Source organism: Hypanus sabinus, chromosome 13, assembly GCF_030144855.1.
Source record: "Hypanus sabinus isolate sHypSab1 chromosome 13, sHypSab1.hap1, whole genome shotgun sequence".
NCBI classification, from domain to species: Eukaryota; Metazoa; Chordata; class Chondrichthyes; order Myliobatiformes; family Dasyatidae; genus Hypanus; species Hypanus sabinus.
Genome location: NC_082718.1, coordinates 43,021,796 through 43,042,962, shown reverse-complemented (window position 1 = coordinate 43,042,962; position 21,167 = coordinate 43,021,796). Strand labels below are relative to the sequence as shown.

General features: G+C 41.9%; 1 protein-coding gene across 12 annotated transcripts in view; it reads right to left on the bottom strand.

The window, feature by feature from the left end:
* Nucleotides 1-21,167, bottom strand: part of anks1b (ankyrin repeat and sterile alpha motif domain containing 1B) — an 864,202-nt gene that overhangs the window by 77,079 nt on the left and 765,956 nt on the right. The window lies entirely within an intron of this gene.

Below are 21,167 nucleotides of genomic sequence, written 5' to 3'. Positions count from 1 at the left end.
GACTAATCTTATCCAGGTAAGACGGCAGTACTGAAGATGTGCGGCAGCTTACTGGTAAATTACAAGGCAAGAGAATCGACTAAAAGCATTATTTATAGCATCTTTCATGAAGCAAATTGTGGTGAACTATTGCTGCAGACGGTAAGGAGGCAGGTAGAGGTGAGGCGGGTTCAGGGGATGAGCACTGCTGGGTCTTTGCGAGGTGAAATATGTTCAAGCCACTGGGGTCACAGTCGGAGTTTGTATCGCGATCAGAGATGGAGTAAGCAATTTGGAGAGGAGTCAACGTGGAACAGCTTCGATACCGGACCACCTAACCCAGGTGCGAGGCTGGATTGCTCCAAGCGCTGAGCCAGTTCGGTAGGCCGAGAACAGCTTCAGGCGGGGTGTCCTGGAATATGGCACTACTCAGTGCTTGGACAATTTGAACACCAGCACAGATAGACTAGAAGCCCAATTGTCAGGTATGGAGTTGGGGGCAAGGGTCAGGCTGATTTCACTCACTCTCCTGCGAATGTTCAGTCCACTGTGAATTGAGCCGGCTGCTCTGCTTTCCTGCCCAGCTTGGCTTGGCCTATTCTGGCTGCTCCGGGAGCGGATGTGGGACTCACTCTGGTTCTGGATGCTGTTCGCTTGCCTCTGTTGTTTGCTCAACATATCTTTTTCTCCTCTCTTTCTCTGCAGTGATTTTTGGCCTTTTTTTAAATGCGATTATCCAATTTCTTTGCTTTGTAGCTGCCAATAAGCAGACAAATTTCACGGTGTACAATTTGTACATTCTTTGATAACAAGTGTGCTTTCAACCTTTGAATTTATTTAATTGGCCACAATGTCATTTGGTAAAAGCCGACTGAAATTCAGAATTTATTTCTTCTTTGTATCCTTCTCTTATTCCAAAACAGAACTGACACGAGATACCATTGCCACTTGTTCTGTGCATGTTCCCATTATGTTTTGATCTCTCAAAGAAATCCAATATTAAGTGTTAAAGCCCTATTATATTTGCAATCTTTGGTGCAATGCAACTCTGACAGCAAGACTATACTGTTGTTGCACTTTAAAACGTTTCTATATCTGTAACACGTTTTGGGAAAATGTTTTGTTGAATGCCTTTCCTAATGGGTTTTCTTTACCACAGAAAATCACTAACTAATCACTGGCTTGATTTTCCCAAACCTGGATGTGATTGAATTGACCGATACTGCCAAAGGTCTAATGAAATAACATTTTCTTAAGGAAATATTGAGATAAAATAGATGGAATCAGAGCTCATCGGGTATAGTTACATCAACAATTAAAACAAATTGATTAAATCTATAGATATAATTAGAGCAGACTGCTGATTGGCAGTTGTTCAATAAATACCTAGACTATAGATATACAAAGTCTAAATTAAATCCTAGAAACTCAAAATCTTTATTACTTGACATATGTCACTTTAACTATAGACAAAATCAAGTCTGTTTAAGATTAATCATATTAGTTGACAAGATATATTTTAACACACTGAATTTGAGCTGCACATTAGCGTGGTGATTAGCACGACGCTTCACAGTATCAATGATCTGTGGTCAATTCCTGCTGCTGCCTGTAAGAAGTTTGTACGTTTTCCCCATGACTGCCTGGGTTTCCTCCCAAACTCCAAGGGGGTACTGCTTGGTAGGTTAATTGGTCATTGTAATTTGTTCCGCGATTAGGCTTGTATTAAATTGAGGGTTGCTGGGCGACATGGCTGGAAGGGCCTATCCCACACTGTGTCTCAATAAATAATAAATAAATTAAGACATTTTTATAAATATTTCAAAGCCAATACTCATTTCCTAAGGGCCAAAGGCATTTCACAATAAAGGAATATTAAAGCAGTATTTTCACCATTGCTTGTTCTTCATGGTTGAGTTCCAAAGTTTCAGATTGTTTTTTCCAAAAAAAGCAGTTCCCATCTATTAAGGATCAGCACCCTGTTTTTCATAACTCCAATGGGAAAATTCTCGGAACTCCTTCTCCAAGGAAAGCCTGGTATAAATTATTTGAACCCAGGGCCTTCCCGGCAGAATCAAGCCAACTATACTCCTTGCCACACTAAGTCTACACTTGCCTTGCGCAGATCCCCCAGTGAGGATCCAGAAGCCATCCTAATTCTCAACTTAGCATAGAGCCATCCATGCACAAGTTCCATCATATCATTAATGCAGAAATACTGAAACTTAGCTGGCTGTCAAAACTATCAAGATATTTCTTCAAATGTCTGTTACATTCCAAGATGTTCAAAAACTATTAATAATTCTAAATAATTACACAATTAAAATGCAAATATTCTTAAAATTATTTAAAATATTTAAATAATATATTCAAAATATATATTAGAATATCACTGAACACCTGGTTTCATCTCAGCTGTTACTCTTCATTGAAGTGATGGAATTAGAAACATAGAAAACCTACAGCACAATACAGGCCCTTCGGCCCACAAAGTTGTGCCGAACATATCCCTACCTCAGAAATTACGAGGCTTGCTAGGCTTAAAATAGCTCTCTATTTTACTAAGCTCCATGTGCCTATCTGAAAGCCTCTTAAAAGACCCTATCATATCCACCTCCAACATTGTTGCCAGCAGCCCATTCCACACACTCACCACTCTCTGAGTACAAAACTTACCCGACATCTCCTCTGTACCTACTCCCCAGCACCTTAAACTTGCGTGCCCTTGTGGCAACCATTTCAGCCCTTCACATGCTTGTACATTGCCTTGGGTTTTCCTTAATTCTACCCACCAAGGCCTTCTCATGGCCCCTTCTGGCTCTCCTAATTTCCTTCTTAAGCTCCTTCCTAATAGCCTTACAATCTTCTAGATCTCTAACTTTACCTAGCTCTCTGAACCTTCTGTAAGCTTTTCTTTTCTTCTTGACTAGATTTGTTATAGCCTTTGTACACCATGGTTCCTGTATCCTACCATAACTTCCCTGTCTCATTGGAATATACCTATGCAGAACTCTACACAAATATCCCCTGAATATTTGCCACATTTCTTCTGTACTTTTCCCTGAGAACATCTGTTTCCAATTGAAGCCTCCAATTTCCTGCCTGATAGCCTCATAATTCCCCTTACTCCAATTAAATGCTTTTCTAACCTGTCTGTCACTATCTCCAAAATGCTCTCCCACTGAGAAATCTGACACCTGACCAGGTTCATTTCCCAATACCAAATCAAGTACAGCCTCTCCTCTTGTAAACTTATCTACATACTGTGTCAAGAAACCTTCCTGAACGCACCTTATAAACTCCACCCCATCTAAACCCCTCACTCTAGGGAGATGCCAATTGATAATTGGGAAATTAAAATCTCCCATCATGACAACTCTGTTATTATTATACCCTTCCAGGATCTGTTTCCCTATCTGCTCCTCGATATCACTGTTACTATTGGGCAGCCTATAAAAAGCACCCAGTAAAGTTATTGATCCCTTCCTGTTCCTAACCTTCATTCACAGAGACTCCAGAGCCAATCCCTCCATGGCGTCCACCTTTTCTGCAGCCGTGACACCATCTCTGATCAACAATGCCATGCCCCCCACCTCTTTTGCCTCCCTCCCTGTCCTTTCTAAAACATCTAAAACCTGGCACTGGAAGTAACCAATCATGTCCCTCAGCCATCCAAGTCTCTGTAATGGCCACTACATCATATCTCCAAGTACTGATCCACGCTCTAAGCTCATCCGCTTTGTTCACAACACTCCTTGCATTAAAATAGACACATCTCAAGCCTTCAGTCTGAGCACGTCCCTTCTCTATCACCTGCCTGTCCTCCTCCTTGCACTGTCTACAAGCTTTCGCTATCTGTAAGCTAACCTCCTCTTTCCCTGTCTCTTCAGTTTGATTCCCACCCCCTAACAATTCTAGTTTAAACTCTCCCCAGTAGCCTTAGTAAACCTCCCTGCCAGGATATTGGTCCCCCTGGGATTCAAGTGCAACCCGTCCTTTTTGTACAGATCACACCTGCCCCAAAAGAGGTCCCAATGATCCAGAAATATGAATCCCTGCCCCATGCTCCAATCCCTCAGCCACGCATTTATCCGCCACCTCATTCTATTCCTATACTCATTGTCGCATGGCACAGGCAGTAATCCCGAGATTACTACCTGTGTGGTCCTGCTTCTTAACTTCCTTCCTAACTCCCTGTAGTCTTTTTTCAGGACCTTTTCCTACCTATGTCATTGGTACCAATATGTACCACGACCTCTGGCTGTTCTCCCTCCCACTGTAGGATATCTTGGACAAGATCTGAAACATCCCGGACCCTGGCACCTGGGAGGCAAACTACCATCCGAGTTTCTTTCCTGTGTCCACAGAGTCGCCTGTCTGATTCGTAATTATAGAATCCCCTATCATTACTGCATTCCTCTTCACCATATGTTTAATGGGTGGATTCTCCTGCACTAAAGCTTGAGAATGACAATAAGTTAATATTCAATCTTGACAACTAACCGTACATCTGAGTGGGAAAGGTCCCATGAATACCAGTCACAAAGCTTAGACTTTTCATGTTCCTGTATACTTGTGCAGAAGTCCTAATCTTCCCTGCTTTAATGCAGATCGGTGGTGAACAGCTTTTTCCTAAAGCTATAACATGCACCTCAACAGTGATGTGAAATAAATTTAAATCTTTGCCAAACTTCTATAGATATATGTAGAGTATAGATAAATAGATAGATACTTTATTGATCCCAAAGGAAATTACCGTGTCACAGTAGCATCACAAGTGGACAGATATACAAATATTAGAAGAGAAGTAAGAAAGAATAAAAAATGTTACAAAATTAAGATGTACAAGATTTACAGGTCTAAGTATATTGACTGGCTGCATCACGGTCTGCTATGGAATCACCTTGAATGGAAAATCCTACAAAAGGTAGTGGATATGGCCCAGTACTTCACGAGTAAAGCCCAACCACTAAGCACATCCACATGAAACGCTGTCGCAGGAAAGTAGCATTCACTATCAGAGACCCTCATCACCCAGGACATGCTCTCTTCTCACTGCTGCCATCAAGAAGAAGGTACAAGAGCATCAGGATGTGCGCCAACAGGTTCACGAATAGTTACTACCCCTCAACCATCAGAGTCTTGAACCAAAGGAGAAAACTTCACTCAACTTAAATAAATAAAAGGAGAATGTGCTCAGCTGTCCAACAGTAGGGGGATGTTAAAAGGGAAGAGAAAAACAGGAAAGAGGAAGATGGAGCACTGCACCAAAATATAGTTATTTACATTGTAAGAACTGGAAAAAAAAGCAAAGATTTCTCCTTTTTATATAAAAAAGGGTTCAACAAATGTCAAATTATGGATTATTGAGCCAGTTCCTAATGGAACAACGTAATAGTAAAGCATTACATCAAGATATGGAACTAACTATACGCACCTGGCATATACTTAGGAGAAGCACTTCCTATTTAGACAAATAATTGAGCTGATACTATTTTACAGTTAAGATAAGAAAATGGATGCCTGGATTTCAGAAAGACACTTAGCATCATTCCTTTAGCTCTCCCATTCTCCCTCCTGTTTTTGACCTCTTAACTGTTCCAATTGGGCCAATGTGAGCTCAACATTTCATCTTCTTTCCATACCCAACACTGAATTCGTTCATTTTTCCGATGAACTCTGATGAACCTGCAAGTTTACTTTTGTTTGTTTCTCTACAGATACTGCCCCACCAGCTGTGTTTCTATTTTTTATGATTTCTAACATCTCTCCTGTGGTATGCACTTCATTGTTCCAACGATGTTTAAATCTTTTCCCCTATCTCATTTCCATATCTTCAGCTACTTGTATCTTCTCCAGACGGATTAACTGTGATTAACAAGTCTTCACCGCCATCTGTCAGCCAATACTGTTGCCACTTACATCATTCAGAGTCTCTTGCTCTTCACCCTACCATAATTCTCTCCATATTCCCCTCCTCTGCAACTTAAAGCATAGTCGATTTCTAACTTCTCTCAGTTCTGACAAAGAGCGTCAATCTAAAACATTAACTGCATTAAATGCTGTCTGCCCTGCCAAACATTTCCAACATTCCATATTTTAATGATCTAGTCCATTGAGTCCATGTGTTTGAAAGCAGAAATATGACATGTTTAACAATATGGATTAGTGTAAATCCATGTAATCATCAGAAGATAGAACAATATGAATTTTCTTTAGCATACATGCATATGCTTTTGCAAAAAGATAATAATTTACTGGCTTGAGTGGACTTCTCTCAATACCTAACTATATATATATGCACAAACGGAACATCAGAATGTCCAACAATGAGGTGTAATTTCCAAGTCATTAGATTTATAATTTTATAAAATGTGAAATACAAATAGAAAATGCCATAAACACTCATCAAATCAGTCAATATATATGGAGAAAAAAACAGGGCTAATGTATCATCAGACAGAGCACAACACTTTATAGTACCAGCAACCCAGGTTCAACTCCTGCTATTGTCTGTAAGGAGCTTGTATGTTCTCCCAGTGACTGCATGGATTTCCTCTGGGTGCTCTGGTTTCCTTCCAGTCCAAGGATGTACCGGTTGGTAGGTTAATTGGTCATTATAAATTATGCCATAATTAGCTGGGGGGGGGGTGTTTACTGGCCATTGTGGCACAAAGGGCTTATTCCTCTATCTCAATAAGTAAATAAAAAAGTGGCTAAGAAAAAAACAACTTAGCTTGAAGTTGCAGAGGTGGTGGAGGAGGAGGATCAAAAGGACAAAGACAAATTCACTGATAGGGTGAGTCCAACATTGTCATAGGGTAGGTCATATAAGTTTTCTAGTTAAATAAATTAGTGGAGGTAATTAGAGGTAATGAGAAATGAGGCATACTGTGTTGTAAATGATTGGCCTGGAGGGTATGTTCTGCAGGTCAGTCTGTGCTAAGAGAGAGAGAGTGAAAAGCTGAACCAATTTCAGATGTGGATGAGTAACAATGGAAATGGCCAGTTCTGAGAAAGTGAGTTATCTGAAAATCAAAATCAAACTGCAGATGTTGAAAATCTGAAAAGAAATACCAAATAAGAATATCAGAATTTAGCTGTGCTGATTTTCTCTCTTCAAATCTGTTGTCAGTTTGATAGATGTAAAGAACTTATGAGGATTTCTGAAGTGGAATTAAGTAAGCTTTTTTTCTGTTATAGCTAAAGCAGCCCTGAGAACAATTTCATCAGTCCCATTCATTCTTGTCCCTTCGTTCTGTAAATCATTTGATCTCAAGTTCTCTTCTGGTTTTCCTTTTGATTAACCAACTTCTTCCACTTTTGTAATAGAGAATTTCAGACAAAACTAATTTCTCCATAATACATTGGTTTTTCTCATCCCTCTTTCAACTTTTGCCCTAAGCATGGTGTAATCAGTTTCTCCAATCCAACTTTGTATCCAAAATCCTTTGTTCATGGAACCATTGTCGTAAATGCCTTTTGCAGCCTCTCAAGGCCTTCACCTATTGTGATTCAGATTCAAATTCGCCAAAAGTTTTGCATTGTAGGTAGTTGCTTGAGTAGGTCAGATGGACTTGTGTTGACTTATTTTTTTTGTTTATTGAGATTGAAATAGATATATTTCACTTACATGTCCAGTATCTTATGGATTTAAATCGTCATCATGTGCCGTTGCATGACACAGGCGACCATGGTCTATGACCTTGATTGTTCTTGGCAGATTTTTCTACATTAGTGTTTTGTCATTGTCTTCATCTGGTCAGTGTCTTTACAAAATGGGTGATCCCATTATCAATACTCTTCAGAGACTGTCTGCCTGGCATCAGTGGATGCATAACTTGGGCTTGTGATTTGCACCAACTATTCTTACAACCATCCACCACCTGCTCCCATGGTTTCATGTGGCATTGATCACATGCTACAGCTTGCCCAAGGGTGACCTGCAGGCTAGCGGAGGGAAGGAGTGCATTACACCTACTTTGGAAGAGACATATCTCCACCCTGCCACCCAAAATGGGTTCAAAAACAGGACAAAATATGCCTGATAATTGAATTTTTTTCAGTAAGTTTGTAGGAGTTCAGTCAAGCGGCCTCAGTACTTATGCTGATCGCTGAATACTAGTACTAAATAATTAGCTCATGAAATGTGGTGATTAGTCTTTTATCTCAGTTGACAGTTTATCAGCAAAGAGTCAATTTTGCAGATACATGGCTGTTACTGAAGATTTCCTGTAGGCCTAGACCTTTTTTGTTAAACATTCAAAAGGATGCTGAGGAAATAATTATTTTAAACTTTAGAGAAATCCATTAAGAGCCCATTAAGAGTTTCAAAGTTTAAAACGTCAAGTTTGAAGACACATTAGAGTGGACAGAGATAATTACTGGTTTAATTGTTCCTGAAACTAAAAATGTTATCTGAGGAGAAGTGCAGGTGTTTCAGCATTCCAGTTGAAAAGGCTAGAGGTTTAAAAGTAGTGGATTATTTACTTAGTCATTCATTTCTTGGGATTTATGTTGTTACGAAACCCCGTAACTGGGTCACTTACCAGCAAAGATAACCCCATAACTGGGTCACTTACCGCACCCTTTGTCCCCTCAGAGCTGTGGTACATTCATAACACCCCCTTTCTTCAAAGCGTTTTCACCAGCGGTGAAAACGAAGTAGTACAGAGTCTTACAGGGTTTTAGAATCTAACACAATACCAAAGTTTTTTTTCTACAGAGTAATACAATTATACATTCAATTCAGTATCTAGATGGTTACCGATTGCATTGTCACTTCCTTTAATACCGTAACATCTTGTACCTTACTAAAGTCTTGTAGCATTAGACTCCAATTTAGTAACCAACTATTTGTAGGTCTTATTTTTCTTTAGCAAACAAAAACTAAAGAGTTGTGATCTTAGCTTACGGGTATACTACAAAAGTTCATGCAAATACTAATCTTTATGTTGCTTTCAAACTTAACAGGCAGGTTTCCATGGGGTTGTCTTTATTACTCACATGCTATGTCGAAATCCCATAAAACTGGCTTTTGCCATTTAAAAATGGCATCCCCATTAACCCTTGCCTCTTTTCTGGTTAATTCCCACGTGGGGAGCTTGGGTAATGTGGCGAGATAAACCCTTGCCTGCCTTTTCCATAGGAATTATCTTATCAACACCGTGTCCCAAACTTAGACCATCTTCTGAATTTCCACCCAACTCTTTAATTTTACACAGGTGGCTAGCCCTCTTGTCAGGACCCTTCAGGCTATGTGTTTTCAGTTCGACCTCTTCGCTCAAGCAGCATTTCAAATTCTGCCTTTTCACACCACATTCCAGAACAACAATAGCGTGGGGGGCCCCCGTCATCTCCTGGCTTAATCTGTAAGTGATCTGCAGGGTTTAAAATTTCTTCATTTGATTTGGGAACTACAGATTTCCAGTTTCCTTCAATGATAATATTTATCTCCCCATTTTTGAACTCCGCATTAACTTTCAACACACCTTCGAGCACAAACACCTGGGCACTCTCACTTCCCACTATTACCAAGGTTAACCCTTTCTTCACTGAACCAAGTCTATCTGACCCACAAGGACAGCCGTCTCGTTCCACTGAATCAAATACCTCAGACTTTTTCTGAGCTCCGTTACTAGGTTCAGTACCACGTGCATCCCCATCTTGGACACACTCAAACGGGACATTGGCCTCTTCCAGGCTTTCAATACCCGTACCCTTTTCAATTTCTAAGTTCCCCCGATCCTCCCAGGTACTCCCAGGCAACTCCCTTCCGGAGCAAACTCAACCCTGCGGGCTGAAACAACCTCATCTGCCAACTCAGCAGACTTCTTCAAGGCAAAGGCATCCTTTTCACCTAGGACTGCCCTCATTTCATTATCGGGAACACCTTTAGAATTTTCAACTTCTTCAAATAGTTCTGCCAAACCAGACAGATCATCCCTGTCCAACTCTGGACCTCTTAACCGCTCTATCGGTTCCTCATCTTTATTTTCTGCCTCTAGGACCTTTCTCCTCGCTAAAGGCAGATCTACCTCCGCTTCCTTACCCTCTTTCGCTTTACTACTCTTCGTTTTACCACCCTCTAAACCCTCGTGGTACAGAGTCGGTAGAAACATCATGGCCAAATTAAACTGGCCAGATTTAAACTGCTCCCTTTCTCAGCTGCCTTTCTTGACAGGCTGCGAGTGACCACGCATGCGGGATAGATCTTGGAATCTAGGGGCAGGGCCGCAACACTCACTGGCCGGCTGGTCATTGTCATTGCTGTCCAAACCTTACCACCTGCTAAATCCGGATGTCCGCATCCGTTCTCGGGAATTCTGATCGCACCCCTATTTCAACTGGTCCAGATACCAGCTCACAATCCATAATGACCTTATGTAAGGGCACCATTTCTATCCCTTTACTTATTCCCTTCACAGCTACCATTTTCATCTTGCGACCAAACTCTAGTACCTTACTGCTGATCAACGACAGCTCAGCCCCCGTCTCTCTCCAGATCCGTACGGGAACTGGTGTGTCTCCCACCCTCACAGACACGGTTTTGTGTGACAGACAAGTCTTAGACCTTTCTTGTACTCTGTCTACCCGGGGCTCTCTTGTTGATTTACCTATTACCACGGCACATCCGATAGGGACTGCTGCTTTCCCTTTTTCTGTCCTTTTCCTCGGAGCAAAGCACCGAGATGCAATATGTCTCCCCTTTCCACAATTAAAACAGGTCAAGCCCGGAAATCTCTGGCTGTCTGGCCTTTCCCCCTCAACCTTACCACTAGCTCCCAGCGGGATCTCTGCCTCAGCTGGCGGACTTTCTCGATCGTTCCCACGGTCTCTCTGGGAACTTTTATTCGAGAAAAACTTTGTCTTGTGGGTTAGGGCATATTCATCTGTGAACTTAGCAAATTCTGAGATGCATTTATTCAGCTTTTCATTCAAATACATCCGGATATCCTCTGAAACACAACCTTTAAATTCCTCAATCAGAATTAACTCCTTGAGACACCCATAATCCTCTTCCACTCTCTCTGCGGTGCACCACCGGTCCAAGAGCACACCCTTCTCATAGGCAAACTCGGTATACGTCTGATTCCACCCTTCCTTTAAATTTCTAAACTTTTGTGTATACGCCTCAGGTACTAGCTCAAAACTCCGGAGAATGGCTGCCTTTACTTTGTCATAACTCTTCTCCTCTTCCTCCTCCATGGTCAACACCATATATGCCCGCTGTGCCTTCCCCTTTAACAAACTTTGTAACAGCGCCACCCACTGACCTCTGGGCCACTTCTGATTCACTGCCACCTTTTCAAAAAGCAATAAATAACTATCAACATCCGTCTCCTCGAACGGAGGTACTAACCTCAACTCTCGACTAACAATGAACTGCTCCTCTCGGTCTGACCCTGGAACTCGTGGCTCCTGCTGTAACTTCTCCAGCTCCAAGTCATGTTTCCTCTGTTTCTCTTTCTCAGCTGCTTCCAGCTGTTTTAACCTCATTTCATGCTCTCGTTTCACCTCGAACTCCTTCAGCTGGAGCGCATGCTCCCTCTCTTTCTCTCTCTCGGCACTTTCCCTCTCTTGCTCTCTCTCTCTCTCTCTCTCGGCTGCCTCCAGCTGCTTTAACTTAATTGCATGTTCCAACTTTAATTTCTCCAACTCTAACTGAGCCGTCCCATTAGCGGGTACCTTTTCAGGGATATTCTCCAATACCGCAGCCGCAAACACATTCTTCCTGATATAATATTGAGTTATTGCCCTTCGCACCTCCCGCTTTTTCATTGACAACCTCACCTCTGCGAGGTTTAACCCCTTCGCCAAACTTATTAAGTCTGATTTGGTGGCTGCCTCTAGCGCCTCCAGAGTCGGATTTTCTATAAATTCACCCACATCCATCTTTGCTGGTTTCCCGTCTGGCTACCCGCGTAACCAGATCCAAGTTTGGACTCACAAGCCCGATTCACTGGCCTCCCAATTTGGTGTCAAATGTCGAGACAAGAACCCCAATTTTGTTACGAAACCCCGTAACTGGGTCACTTACCAGCAAAGATAGAGAGGTCTGTTGAAGTCTGATGGTACTATTTTTAAAAGTATTTATTGATAAAGGGGCACAAAAATAAGATTAATGCAAACATACAGATAATATACATCGTCAATACTAAATCTAAAAGCGCGGGTATAATCAGAACCAATAAGAAATAGCTCTATCGTTGTCTAGGGGATAATGTATTGTCCGATGGAAATATAACAGTCACTGTTAGTTCGTTCAAGCTGCAGCTTTTTGGGTTTAAGAGAGAGGCGGTTTAAACTTGTCCAGGTCTTTTATGATGCCAATCCTCTTAGGCAGGGGAGTGGGTTCCCTGTCATTAGCTAAAAGCCATTTTCCGTGGTTCCAGCCACCAGTTCCAGCAACAGAACTGAACGCACGTGGCCTCCTTCAGATGACTTCCTGCTGTTACGTGGTCGCTTAACGTTTCTTCTGGTGCGTCTGAGGGGCTGTTCCTACAGACCCTCTTTTATCCTGACTCTTAGGGTCGTAGATGTCAATCAGGTTGGGGGTGTGCAATCTCTCCCTCAACCAGCCCACTTTGCCTGAGACCGTTCACGTAGCATAGTCTTCAATCCACAACTTCGCCTTCCGGAGACAATGGCCATATCCCGTAGCTTTACATCGCCAGGGAAATGAGACATTCTGCACGTCTCTCTCTCATTTCCTGGGCCCCTTGGTACATTCATAACAATGTTTCCTGTCAAGGCCAGCATTTCTTACACATCCCTAATTGCCCAATGTATTGGCAAGTTGCCTTCATGAAAAGCTGTACTCTTCCCCGTGAATGTAATCTCACAATGTTGTTGGGTAAGGGGTCCAGGAATAGTCACAGAGATGACGAAGGGCTGTGATATATTTTAAAATCTATGTGACATGGGGGAACACCAGGAGTTGGTGGTGTATTCTGACATTTCTTGATAGTAGAGTTCATGGATTTGGGAGATGCTGTCAGAGCTGACCAGACAAATAATAGTAGAGAGTAGAGATTATATCTACTGTGTGCCAGTGGTCAATGGAATGAATGCTCAGACTGCTTGATGAAATACTAATCAAGTGGGAGTTGGAGATTTTCCAAAGTTCACCACTTACATTATGTTCTTTGCCACTGTCAATGGCCTGCATGTTGTCTTGACCTGGTTGTAGGCAAGGTCTGGTTCAATTGTTAAGGATTTGAAACTCGTATAATTATCCTACTCCTGAAATGACTGGAAGGGAAGTTACCAATGAGGTAGCCAAGTATGGCTGGGCCTGGAGATGCTGTGCAGCTCTTACTGACCTCCACCAACATTCTCCTTTGTATAATATGCAACTTCAGTCTTTGGAGCATTTCCTCCATTATTGTCCATTGACTTCAGAGTTGACAGAGCTCCTTGATAACACACTCAGTTAAATTTAGCCTTGCTCTCAAGGGCAGTCACTCTCATGCCACCTCTGGAATTCAGCTCTTTGTCCACGTTGGACTGCAAGTTTTATGAGATACAGTACTGTGCAAAAGTCTTAGGCGGATATATATAGCTAGAGTGCCTAAGATTTTTGCACAGTACTGTAGTAATTTTATGTATTGCATTGTACTGTTGCCACAAAAAAACTAATTTCATAACATACATAAATGATGATAAACCTGATAGTGGTATGAGCCCTCTATTGTGGACTGAGCATGGGAAGGGGACAGGAAGAAGGGAATCATAGTTGAGAAGAGGGGATGAGAGAGGGGAGGGAGCGGGAAGCGTCAGAAAGACATTCTTAATGATCAATGACCCCAGTTGTTTGTAATCAAATGACTATGCCTGGTGTCTCAGGGCTGGGTGTGTCTGCACCCATGCCACCCCCTGCCCCACATTTCCTTCTCTGTCATCTGTCCCACACCCCTCCTGCAGTGCTCCACCCTTGCCATTCCAAGCATCCCTTTGCTCCTGCCAGATTTACAGACTTGCTCCCTGATCCATGTTGACATCTATAGTACTATGTAAAAGCCTTAGGCACCCTAGTTATATGCACGTGCCTATGACATTTGCACAGTACTGTCTGAGGACAAATGATCCTAGTGAAACTCAAGCTGGGCATCTCTGTACAGGTTAGTGGAAAGTTCTGTTTCATAGCATTCTTGTTAATGCCTTTCATCACTTTGATTGAGGGTGGACATTGAGAAACAGTGAGCTGAACTGGATTTTGTCCGTCTTGAGCAGTCCATACAGGAGCAATTTTCGACACTGCCAGATAGTACCAGTGTTGTAACTACTAATGAACAACTACTTCTGGCCAGCAGGTCTTCAGTTCCATCATGTTCTTACTCTTTCTGTTTTTCTCAATAAAATTCAGTTGATTGATCACTGGCTTCACCCCTTACCAACTGGATCTGTCACCAGTGAGGAGCGAGATGTTTTGACACCTCTTCCTTTTCTCACTATGCATTTACAGTGAATGGCCTGACATATTAGTTCAATAGAGCTTTAATCTGATCCATTTACTATGTGATTGCTTAGCTCTGTCCTTTGAAAGCTACTTTTGCTGTTTAGCATTCATGTAGAAGTGTGCTGCAGCTCCTTTGTCCATTAGTACATAGCTGGTACGGCGAGAATGGCTCCAGGGTTAGTGGTATGCTCCTTGTTTGAGATGTGGGACCTCTAGGAGACCTCCAGTCCCCTGAAAACTACATCTCCATGAAGTTCATCAAACTGCAACTCTTTAGAGACCGAATTAAGAAACTGGAGCTGCAGCTCGATGACCTCCGGCTAATATGGGAAAATGAGCAGGCGATAGACAGGAGCTACAGGGAGGTAGTCACCGCTAAGTTGCAGGAGGCAGGCAGTTGAGTGATTGTCAGGAGAAGGAATGGGAATAGACAGGTGGTGCAGAGTACCCTTGTGGCGATTTCCCTCAGAAACAAATATACCGCTTTGGATACTGTTGAGGGGGAAAACGTACCAGGCCTCAGCAATCAGTCTGGCTCTGTGGCTCAGAAGGGAGGGGTGTAGGAGGAGAGGAACAAAGTAGTGATGAGTGATTTCATATTTCGAGGAGCAGGCAGGAGTTTCTGTGGATGTGAAAGAGACACCTGGATAGTATGTTGCCTCCCAGGTCCCAGGGTCAGGGATATTTCAGATCAGTCTTCTGCATTCTAAAGGGGGAGGTTGAGTAGTCAGAAGTCGTGGTACATATTGGCAGAACAACATAAAAGGGAGGTGGACCTGAAAGGAGAACATCATGAGTTAGGTAGATAGCTGAAAAGCAGGACCTCAAGGGTGGTAACCTTTGAATGGCTGCAGTGAGGGTAAGAATAAGATGATTTGATGAATGCATGGCTCAGGAATTGTTGCAGGGGCAGAGTTTCAGATTTCTGGATCATTGAGAATTTCTTCTAGGGTAGGTATAGCCTGCACAAAGAGTACAGGTTGCACCTGAACCCAAGGGGGACAAATATCCTTGTGGGCAGGCTTGCAAGAACTCTGGGACAGGGTTTAAGTTAAATTGGCAGCGGGAGTAATAGGGCTGAGGATGGGGCAGTTAGTATAGAAGTAGATGTGATGTAGTGAAACTGTGAAGAATACGCAGATGACAGGGCAAAATTACAGTTAGTGGGAGGAGTTGAAGTGTAACATGGAGGCAAAATTGAAAAGGATGATGAATACAGTATCTGGAGGTGTTATATTTGAATGCCACAGTATACGGAATAAGGTAGATGATCTTGTAGCACAGTTGGAAATTGGTAGTATGACGTTGTGGGCATCACCAAGTCGTGGCTGAAAGGAGGTCATAGTTGAGAGCTTAACATCCAAAGATACACACTGTATCAAAAGGACAGGCAAGAAGGCAAAGGTTGTGGGGTGGCTCTGTTGATAAAAAAAGAAAACATATCCTTAGAAAGAGGTGACACAGAATGAGAAGATGTAGGATCCTTGTGGGTAGAGTTGAGAAAATGCAAGGGTAAAAGGACCCCGATGGGAGTTATATACAGACCTCCGAACAGTAGCCAGGATGTGGAGACAAATTACAATTGGAGATAGAAATGGCATGTAGAAAGGACAATATTATGATAGTCATAAGGATTTCAGTATGCGGTTAGATTGGGGAAATCTGGTTGGAGCTGCATCCCAAGAGAGGGAATTTGTAAAACGACTACAAGATGGCTTTTCAGAGTAGCTTGTGGTTGAGCCCACTATGGGAAATGCAATTCTAGACTGGGTTTTGTGTAGTAAATCAGATTTGACTAGGGAAATTAATGTAAAGGAACCCTTAGGAGGCAGTGATCATAATAAGATAAAATTCACCCAATGGTTTGAGAGGGAGAAAAAGTCAGATGTATCAATATTATAGTGGAGAAAAGGGAATTATGGAAGCATGAGTGAGGAGCTGGCCAAAATTTATTGGAAGAGGATACTGGCAGGGATGATGGCAGAACACCAATGGCTGGAGTTTCTAGGAGCAATTTAGAAGATACAGGATAAGTACATTCCAAAGTTGAAGAAGTATCCTTAAGGATAATATAACTGTGGCTAATAGGGGAAGTCAAAGACAACATGAAAGCAAAAGAGAAGGTATATAATATAAGAAAAATTAGTGGGAAGTTAGAGGCTTTTAAAAACCAAAAGAAGGTAACTAAAAAAAAGCCACAAGGAGAGAAAAGATGAAATATGAAGGTAAGCTAGCCAATAATATAAAAGAGGGTACCAGAAGTATCTTCAACTATATAAAGAGTAAAGGAGAGGGGAGAGTGGATATTGGACTGCAGGAAAATGACACAGAAGGTGTAGTAAAGAGGGAGAAAGAAATGGTGGATGAATCTATAAGTATTTTGTGTCCTTCTTCACTGTGGAAGACACTAGTGGTATGCCAGAAATCTTAAGAGTGTTTGGGGCAGAAGTAAGAGTAGTAGCTATTACTAAGCAGAAGGGGGTTAGGAAGCTAAAAGATCTGAAAGTAGACAGGTCATCTGGACCAGATGAACTATACCCCAGGGTTCTGAAAGAGGTAACTGAAGAAATTATGAAGGTATTAAAAATGGACTTTCAAGAATCACGAGATTCTGGAATGGTTCCAGAAGATGGGAAAATAGCATATATATCTCCAGTCTTTAAGAATGGAGGAAAGCAGAAGGAAATTATAGGCCAGTTAGCCTGACCTCAGTGGTTGGTAAGATGTTGGAGTCCGTTATTAAGGACGAGGTTTTGGGGGCAAATGATAAAATAGGTCAAATAGACAATACTTCCCTTAGGGAGAAAACATGCCTGACAAATCTATTGAAATTCTCTGAGGAAATAACCAAGAGGATAGACAAAGAAAAATCGGTGGGTGACGTGTACTTTGATTTTCAAAAGGCCTTTGACAAGGTGCCACACATGAAGCTGCTTAACAATAGCCCATGTTATTACAGGAAAGATACTAGCATTGGATAGAAGACTGACTAACTGGCAGGAAGCAAAGAATGAGAATAAAATGAACTTTTTCTGGTTGGCTGCCAGTGACTATGAGGTCTTCCATAAAGGTCAGTGTTAAAACCACTTTTCATGTTATATATCAATGATTTGTATGATGGAAATTATAGCATTGTGGCCAAGTTTATGGATGATATTAAGATAGGTGGAGGGGCAGGTAGTGTTGAGGGAGCAGGGAGTCTGCAGAAGGATTTGGATTGATTGGGAGAATGGGTAAAGAAGATGGAATACAGTGTAGGGAAGTGTATGGTCACACAGTTTGGTAGAAGGAATAAGGGCACAGACTATTTTCTAAATAGAGAGAAAATTCAAGAATCAGAGGTTCAAAGGGACTTGGAAGTCCTGATGTAGGATTCCCTAAAGGTTAACCTGCAGATTGAGTTGGTAGTAAGGAAGGCAAATGCAAGGTTAGCATTCATTTTGAGAGGACTAGAATATAAAAGCAAGGATGTAATGCTGAGGCTTTGAAAGGCTTTGGTCAAACCACATTTGGGGTATTGTGAGCAGTTTTGGACTCCTCGTCCAAGATAATATATGTTGGCATTGGAGAGGGTCCAGAGGAGATTTACTAGAATGATTCTGGGAATGAAAGGATTAATGTATAAGGAGTGCATGATGGCTCTTTTCCTGTTCTTGCTGGAGTTCAGAAGAATGATGGGAGATCTTATTGAAAGGCCTAGCTAGAGTGGATGTGGAGAGGTATTTTCCTATAGTCAGAGAATCTAGGACCAGAGCGCACAGCCTCAGAACAGAGGGACGACCATTTAGAACAGAGTTGAGGAAAGTTCTTTTTCGCCAGAAAGTTGTGAATCTGTGGAATTCATTGCCATAAGAGAGGTGGAGGTCAACATTTTGTGTGTGTTGGAGGAGAATACCAGCCCTCCAGCCCCAGAAAAGATGCTGTCCAACTCACCGAGATCCTCCAGCACATTATTCTCTACTTCACTAACCTAGCATTATTTTCAGGTAGGCCTTCTGCCATTCCCATCATCTGCTCTATGCTGCTCATTGAAGTGTTGTACCCTTGCTGTGACAGTAATGGTAAGACATGGGTTATGTAGATTGCATTGATGTATATTTCTGCAAAGGCGCTCTTGACCTACAATTCCACACTGAAAGCTAGTTTTGAGCTGCCATTTCTATTCTGAGGTTGTTCCATTTGCACAATTGCAGTGCCATACCACACAACGAAGGGTGTCCTCATTAGGAAGATGAGACTTAATATGATGTCACTCCTACTAACATTATTGTGGATGAAAAGCCTGTAATAATCCATATAATGGTTGCACTTACTGACTTTTCTACATGGGAGATTGAATCTCCCATGTAGAAAGATACATAAGCTGGAGCACCTGGTTTCCCACAAACAATTCTGTCTTTACACTTCAGCTTGAAGCTCAGCATGTCAGTGCAGCCTTGCAGACTCTGTGCTCTTTCTGAATTGTACCAGTTCCCAATCCACTTTTGCCAGAGTTGAAAAGGTATGTAGGCGATGATCAGGTCTTCCAGACATTGTGACAATCTCCTTTCTCTATTTCTGCCCGGAGTTGGAATTCTCAGAAACTGCTGAATCAAAACACTGTTGCTTTTTGAGCAACTATTCCTGAATTCTGCTCTGTCTATTGTGATCCAACAGACTGCAAGGGTGACGGCTGCAAATACAGCCTGGCAGTCTGTACCCTTCAATACAATAAATTATTTGCTCTCCCAGTTAACAAATTCACAATGTGGACTATTCACGTGGTTTGAAATAGCTCTAATGAACATTTTTGGTGATTACACTCTGTTTGAACCAATAATCATAACCAATACAAATATTCTCAGATTATGATCTCCCTAGTATTGCTGAGAAGGCTTGCCATGTTTTGAACAGATTTGGAAAAACTAGCTTCTTTCAGATTTCCTGCCCAATCACCAACATAGAAAAGATGAACAAACTGGGATTGATCTCCTTGGAACAGAGGTTGAGAGGACATCTTATACACATGAACATACATCTGTAAATATAAACTGGAAACAGCAGTAAATCACTTGGCATTTTGTCCCTGATCTGCCATTAAATAAGAATTTTTGTTATGTGATTTTTGTTATGTGGTCCTGGGAACTTAATCAGTATTTGAAAGGGAAAAACATTGCTATCTGGTCAGGGTACAAAGTGGTTTAGGAGGATTGCTCTGACATAGAGCTAACTTTAACTTGATACATCATACATTTAGTGCAGTAACCTCTCCATGATTTTGTAAAACCTACATTCTGTAAAACTAACAAATGCTGTTCAAGAGTAGTATGGTACATGCTGCTGAGTGATAATTAGGGATAAATTGACAATTGTGACTAAATGATTAGATTGAATCCATACTACATTGTGCACCTAAAGATATTTGTTCATAGTTGGCACACTCCATTTTTTAAGTTTGAAATGACAATTTATAATCCTGCTTTTAAAACCAAAAAGTAATTCTACACTGTGCTACGAATCATATTTTATGTGGACATTCAGGGCGTACAGTGTCAATACTTTCATTCATTTGGGAGTTGGTTTCTTGTGAGACGACTGAGCAGACGATTGCCAATCTTTGGAAGGTTATGTTCGATGAAGTTCCTGACTGTGATGTGTTGATTTTTATTACAAACATTTGAAATGTGTAGAGCCAAACAGATGATCCGTTTTGGCTTCCTCAGTGCCAGTGTTCAGTGAATTAGATTCAGAACATGTGATATCAGGAAATGGTTGAAAGCATTGAGTCACAAAGACTATGGGAGCAGAAAACATATTTGCTGTAAGACAGTACAGCTGCAGTACGGGCATTCACTTGACAATGTAGATATGCGCAGAACACAAAAGGCAGGAAAACCAAATTCAGCTCCGCATCCAACATTATCATCCAAGACCTAGACTTTAATATCACTTTGGGCAACTGGATTTTCGATTTCCTTACTTGCAGAGCCCAGTCGGTTCAGATTGGCAACAATATCTCCTCCACAATCACCACCACCTCAAGGCTGTGTGCTTAGTCTCCTAATCTACTCGCTTCAGTTGCTGTCATGACTGTGACGCTAAGTACAGCTCCAATGCCATATTTAACTTTGTTGATGACACCACTGTCATAGGCCTAAACAAAGCTGGTGACAAATCAGTATACAGGAGGGAGACTGAAGACCGGGCTGATTACTGACTGCAGGAGGAAGCCAGAGGTCTGTGAACTAGTCCTCATCAGGAGATCACAGATCCAGAGAGTCAGTAACTTTAAATTCCTTGGTATCATTTCAGAGATTCGGTCTTGTGTCTAGCAAGCACGCGCCATTGCACAGAAGAAACTACAAAACTCTACTTTCTTGGAAGTTTATGTAGATTCGGCATGCCATCTAAAACTTTGATAAATGTCTATCCTTTGAAGTATGCAGGCCTCTCCTTCACATGTTCTACCAGTCTGCTGTCGCCAGTACAACCTTCTATGCGGTGGTGTGCTGGGGCAATGGCATCAACACAGGCGATGCCAACAGGGTCAATAAACTGATTAGAAAGGCTGGCTCTGTTATAGGAGTCAAACTGGACGCATTGGAAGCTGTGGTAGGAAAAAGGACCCTATGGAAATTCCTGGCAATCCTGGACAATGTTTCTCACCCTCTGCATGCCACCTTTGCTGAACTGAGGAGCACTTTTAGTAATAGACTAAGACAAACACTGCTCCAAAGAGCATTATATG